Source organism: Ylistrum balloti, unplaced genomic scaffold (genome assembly GCF_031769215.1).
Source record: "Ylistrum balloti isolate Yb309-2 unplaced genomic scaffold, AGI_CSIRO_Ybal_v1 Utg369754, whole genome shotgun sequence".
NCBI lineage: Eukaryota > Metazoa > Mollusca > Bivalvia > Pectinida > Pectinidae > Ylistrum > Ylistrum balloti.
The window spans coordinates 1,548,889-1,555,056 of NW_026781956.1; positions in this window are offsets into that span (position 1 = coordinate 1,548,889).

Genomic DNA, 6,168 nt, shown 5'->3' on the forward strand with positions numbered 1-6,168 from the left:
TTGGATCGCGAATCATCTGACTCAGAACGCTGATGTGTTCTACGCATCCCGAGAAACCAGGTATCGCTCCCTTCTGGGCTGACGTGTCGATGTAGTGATTGCTTAACATGTAATCCGTTAGCCGCCTTGCCATCACAGAGAAGATCTTACATTCGACACTGAGCAAGGAGATGGTTCTAAACTGCTCTACTGATGTCGAATCCTTCTCTTTTGGAACAAAACAACCTTCTGCTCGCTTCCATTTGTCAGGAACTGATCCTTTCTTCCATGTCCTTTTCAGGAGCATCCACAATCGTCCCAATAACTTGGGGCACTTCTTGTACACACCATATGTCAATCCACTTGGGCCAGGTGCTGACTTCGATCTCGCTTTCCTAACTACTTCCTGCACCTCCTTCCACGAGGGTTCTCCCACTTTAAATGGGGTACTTGGTGGATCCTTTTCTATAACCCTTGGGCAGTCTCCTAGCGGTGTTGCACTTTCTTCGTCACAGTGTGTATTTCGCAGAAGATGTTCTGTCTCTGTCTTTGAGCTTTCCAGTTGGCCTGAGCGCTCTTCTCCCAACAGGTCTTTCGTAAACTTGAAATGATCCTTGACAAACTGTGCTCTTTTCCTAGCCCTGGTCTACCTGCCAGCCCGTAGCCTTTCCTAGCCTCCTAAGTTTTATATGTGCGGTAGGTATGGTAGATTTATATATACGTTAATTATGGTAGATTTATATGTATGGTAGTTATGGTTGATGTTTTATGCATGAAAAAGTACAAGGAAGAAAAAAACATGTGATCCTGAAAAGTCCCTGCCACGTTAATGTCGGTCAATGCATTCAAGTTATGCCACGTTCTCATTCGAGAATAAGGTATATAAGAACGGAGATCACTATGAAAACCGTACAACTTTCCCATAATTTTATCAGCCTGCATTCTATAGAACCACGTGTTTCAAGTTTGTCCGTCAGTTAACGACTTCTTGCAAGAAAATCGTGATAAATGGACCATGCCCTTGAATATCGAGCCAACTGCGACATGTAAACAGTATAGGTTGGGGATGCAGGAATTTTGCTATCAGAAATGGAAAATTCAAAGGTTGGTGGAAAGCTATTCATAATGGTCTCGTTGTAAAAGTCTATTATGTTCTTGGTGTCCAATTCTAGTGGGTATTTACGATGGATGTGGTCAATAAATTTCTCGTTATTTAACGACAATATGTCATCATTATATTTGAAAGTGAAAGCACAAGACTTCGTAAGGTCTTTGTACCCTGTTTTGATAAGCCCATTTTTAAATTCAATCTTGTATGAAAACAAAAACCTCAGTCAACTCAGGAGCACAGTCAGTTCCCTATGTGTGACAATAGTCTGTTGGAAGATCTTACCACCAAATTCGACGTTGTCGACCAGAAACTCGATTATTTTTATGATCGTGTCCCCCATATATTTCTGTAGTAAATTGGATATTTGTTTCATGAAACACGCTTTAGTTCACTGTCACACATTTATTTTGCCGTTCACTTTTCTTGGGTAAGAAAGCTAACGAAGGCGTTCGTTCAGTTTAAAATGGGATCTGGTGGAGTACAGGGTGGAAAAATCAAATTTTCTCACAGAAGAAACGTTTTTAGAGAAGGGTGCTGAAGATTGGTCAAAAAGCTCTGGAGTTCTTCATAATCCACGTCCTATTAACTCCACTTCTTGCGTCAACACTATCACAATAAGACCGTGACACAAACATCCTTAACTGATTTGACAAGAAACAGTGTCTATTTTAGGAAAGACAAGTCAGTGACAAGCGTGAGAATGACGGTTTTTATTTGATACTAATTCCTAAAGGCTCATGTTAAGGAAATATTAGTACTCCACACGGACAGTCAACAAAAACTGCCAAAGACATTGGACATAATAAACATTTGTGAGCAAGAAACTGTGGTTTTGATTATCGATTTGTTTCACGTTTCGGGCTCGTTGAAAATAAAGATGCGAAAAATAATCTAGAACGCCTAGAAAATTACCATATTATCTGTGATACTTATGTGGATTGTGGTGACTGTTTTGTTTATTGATAAAACGAAAGGACAAATACGAGAAAGTGTGAATGCTTATCACTCAACGGTGATATCACAATCTCCTTAGTCATTCCATTTTATCAAGGTCTGTCCGTATTATAACAAAGATTTATCAATTTTCTAATAATCTTACTTTTAGAAGCATCATGTATCAGACATCTTGGCTCAGCTGCGACAAATAGATGAAATGACACTGTATAAAATGTACAGTAGGAAGTTTGTCAAGGCTAGATTAAAGTCACATAAATCTTCCCTCACAGCCCTCACAGCCGACTTGATCGTAGTCATGTGCCGGAGTCATAGACACTTCAACAGTTCAATCAAATACGTAGAGAAGTCATAGACACTACAACAGTTCAACCGGATTCATACAATAGACACTACAACAGTTCAATCAAATACGTACAGAAGTCGTAGACACTACAACAGTTCAACCGAATATGTACATAAATCATAGACACTTCAACAGTGTAACCGAATATGTACAGAAATCATAGACACTTCAACAGTTCAACCGAATATGTACAGAAATCATAGACACTACAACAGTTCAACCGAATATGTACAGAAGTCATAGATACTTTAACAGTGTAACCGAATATGTACAGAAGCCATAGACACTTTAACAGTGTAACCGAATATGTACAGAAATCATAGACACTACAACAGTTCAACCGAATATGTACAGAAATCATAGACACTTCAACAGTTCAACCGAATATGTACAGAAATCATAGACACTTCAACAGTTCAACCGAATATGTACAGAAATCATAGACACTTCAACAGTGTAACCGAATATGTACAGAAATCATAGACACTACAACAGTTCAACTGAATATGAATATGTACAGAAGCAGAAATCATAGACACCTACAGTGTAACTATGTACAGAAATCATATACAACAATGTATAGAGAGACCTTCGAAAATAATAATTAAAAAAAGTATTATGTGTTCCGGATGTGTTAGCGTCTTCTGTTACACCGACGACACCCGCCACGGAATTCTTTGTCAAGGCCGGTAAATAAGGTTATGTTTACAGATGTGATCCAGATTTACAATAACCACAAGACATGCTAACAACGCACGAGAAAATAGAGTGTTTCCTAGTAAGAAGGCGGCGATCATAACACTTTACCACAGTCTAAATCAATAGACATCTCCCGAACCATGTCATCGTTTCAAAGAACTATGTCGGTCCATAATTCATTTCAATCATAAAACATATATTATATATCAGGTATCTGCTATGATATATAAAAATCTAGAAATTAAACCAGTTGCTATTCTACAAACTACGCTACACATCATATATGTTATATATGATATATCAATTAACGAAATAAGATATATAATAAACTTTTCAAGATAATTTGTATAATGCGAGGTCTCGTCTTATGTAAGATATCTTATATAGAAACGAGACTTTCTCAAACTGTCAAACTTCTCGAGCAGTTTTAGATTGTAGAATATACTTTTGGACAAATAATGGTGATCTTGCATTTTTTGTTTTGTTTTTATTTTAGTTCTAATGGCCAATAATACGTTCTACAGAACTATTTCCGTGGTTAAGGACCAGTTTAGTCTGTCGATACATCTTCAAGCAGTGTGGCCATCGAAGCGCTACCAATGGGGGACTTACTCTGTATCAAATGATGCTAAATTTATTCTAGAGTTTACCAGATTTACAAATGTACAGTATAAAACACCTTCACAAACAATGGAATTAAAGGCGTGTCAGACGTCCGCCGTATATAGACATCCATCTTACAACACGATCAACAGTCTGTCATTTCTTCAGAATATATTATTTCTTCGCAGGGTATTGATATAAATATTACGATTACCTACATAAATGACAGCTATACATGGACAGTAAGCGGATGGAGAGTAGATGTTACTATTGGTATATCACTGAGAACTATTAAGAGTGTTTAACATTTTTTGTAGCTGCCCCGATACACACTTAGAGAACTCAACATGTTAATATTCATTCTAAATTACAAGGCTGGTCACGTCGTTTCTGTTGAAGGCGTTTCGCCATCTGGAATACATTTCCTTATTCGTTGTCCCTTTTCTGAATGCATCTCTCTGGTAGTAATATATTTGTTAATATTTTACCCTTTCTTTCCCCTGCGTGCGAATGACGGTTTGTTTACTCTTGGGGCTTTCTTTATGTATTTTAAAGAATGATATATTTCTTTTTTGCATGGTGGAAAATACTTTGTCCATCAGGGAGAGGCTACATAGATAAAATTGAATTATTTGCTATAGTCGAAATGGCAGCCATTTTGTAATATTTAACAGCAACTGAAGTCAATTAAATGATTTTCTGTCAACAAGATATATTTTTTTCGTCATACATTGTAGGACTGTCTACATTGTATACACACGGTATAAGTTAATCACATAATGATTTGTAAAACATACGAGAGAGCATCCTTATATAGCCTAATCCTGATATTAATAAGCCAACCTTGTAGAATATTTTATAACATGGAATGGCTGGGACTTGTATCATTTCCGCTATATAGGATTTAACCTCACTGGACAATATACCAGTAGTATGGGTTTCCAACAGGCCTTTACGTGACAAATTAGCCTCGTCATTAGCATCTCCGTCAGTTGTCACAGTTTTTTTAGGGCGAGATTTGACGCTAGAGCGTGACGACATACCGTAATCATTATACCGGAGTATTAATGGCTGGGTGAGAGAGACCCGAACACACGCAATGGCCATCGCCCTACTCCCTAGAGAGAATTGTAACGGACCAGTTATACAGCCGAACGGGATGAGATATGTACCTCTCCCTACAAAGGAAGACGGTTGATGTTGTTAAAAACAACAATAATTGTTGTTAGTCAGGCCATTTTTACATATTCATAAACACATTTATTGGTTTTTTTAAAAGCTCGTAACCAATGAGTTGCGCGCATAAAACACAATAACGTCATGTTTATAGAGTTAGTCATGCAGAGTGCTCAGACAGCTGAAATAAGCTATTATTGAAGAATGTGTAGGTAAAAAATCTTCGCCATATAAACCAATATTTCGTTCCATCTCTGACACTTGAGCTGGAGTCCAATTAACCAGGTATTTTTTCCCCGATTCTTTTGGAATATTTCGTGTTGACATATCCATGCTCTCCATATTATGTAATTTTAATCTCCCTTGTGTCTTGTGTCCATTATGATTCAATGAGAGTCTGATATAACTACCAGGAGTTCCCGGATATCGAGGAGTACCAACTCATACAACAGCATGTAAATTATACAGAAAAACAATGAAGAATTGGGCTATGGGTACTGACGTGGTGACTTTTTTTTCTTAATTATCTCTCTTGTATGTTAGAGGTGAAAAGTATGCAGTTAGCTCCTATGTACACAGTCGACGGAGCGTTACAACGTTCCTTCAACAAGTGTGAGTAGTCCTTACATAGCATAAAGTCGGTTTTTTCCGCGGAGATGATATTTTTCGTAAATTTGCTGGGCAGAGAGATGTCACGATTCTAAGGCAATTTTTTTCTCCCATGATGCGTCATTCCAAATGGATGCAGGGGATTTCAGTCATATTGAATGGTGCATCATGGGAGAGAAAAAAAAGCCATAGGAATCATAAGATCTTTCCTAACATTGCTTGATTTTAAGCTTGGGAAGTATACATATATCCTTATATATCTTTACAGGAGATATTCATATCCTGAGATAGTAGTCCTACTGCGATAATGATTCTGAGATGATGATCTTCAAAGGAAACTACTTGTGATGTTTTTACCTGCGATGATGATTCTGAGAGGACACTACCTGTGAGGTTGTTACCTTAGGTGATGATCCCGACAAGATGCTACTTGAGAGGTTGTTACCCGAGATGATGATCCTCAAAGGAAAATACCTGTGATGTCTTTACCTGCGATGATTATTCTGAGAGGACACTACCTGTGAGGTTGTTACCTTAGGTGATGATCCCGACAAGATGCTACTTGAGAGGTTGTTACCCGAGATGATGATCCTCAAAGGAAAATACCTGTGATGTCTTTACCTGCGATGATTATTCTGAGAGGACACTACCTGTGAGGTTGTTACCTTAGGTGATGATCCCGACAAGATGC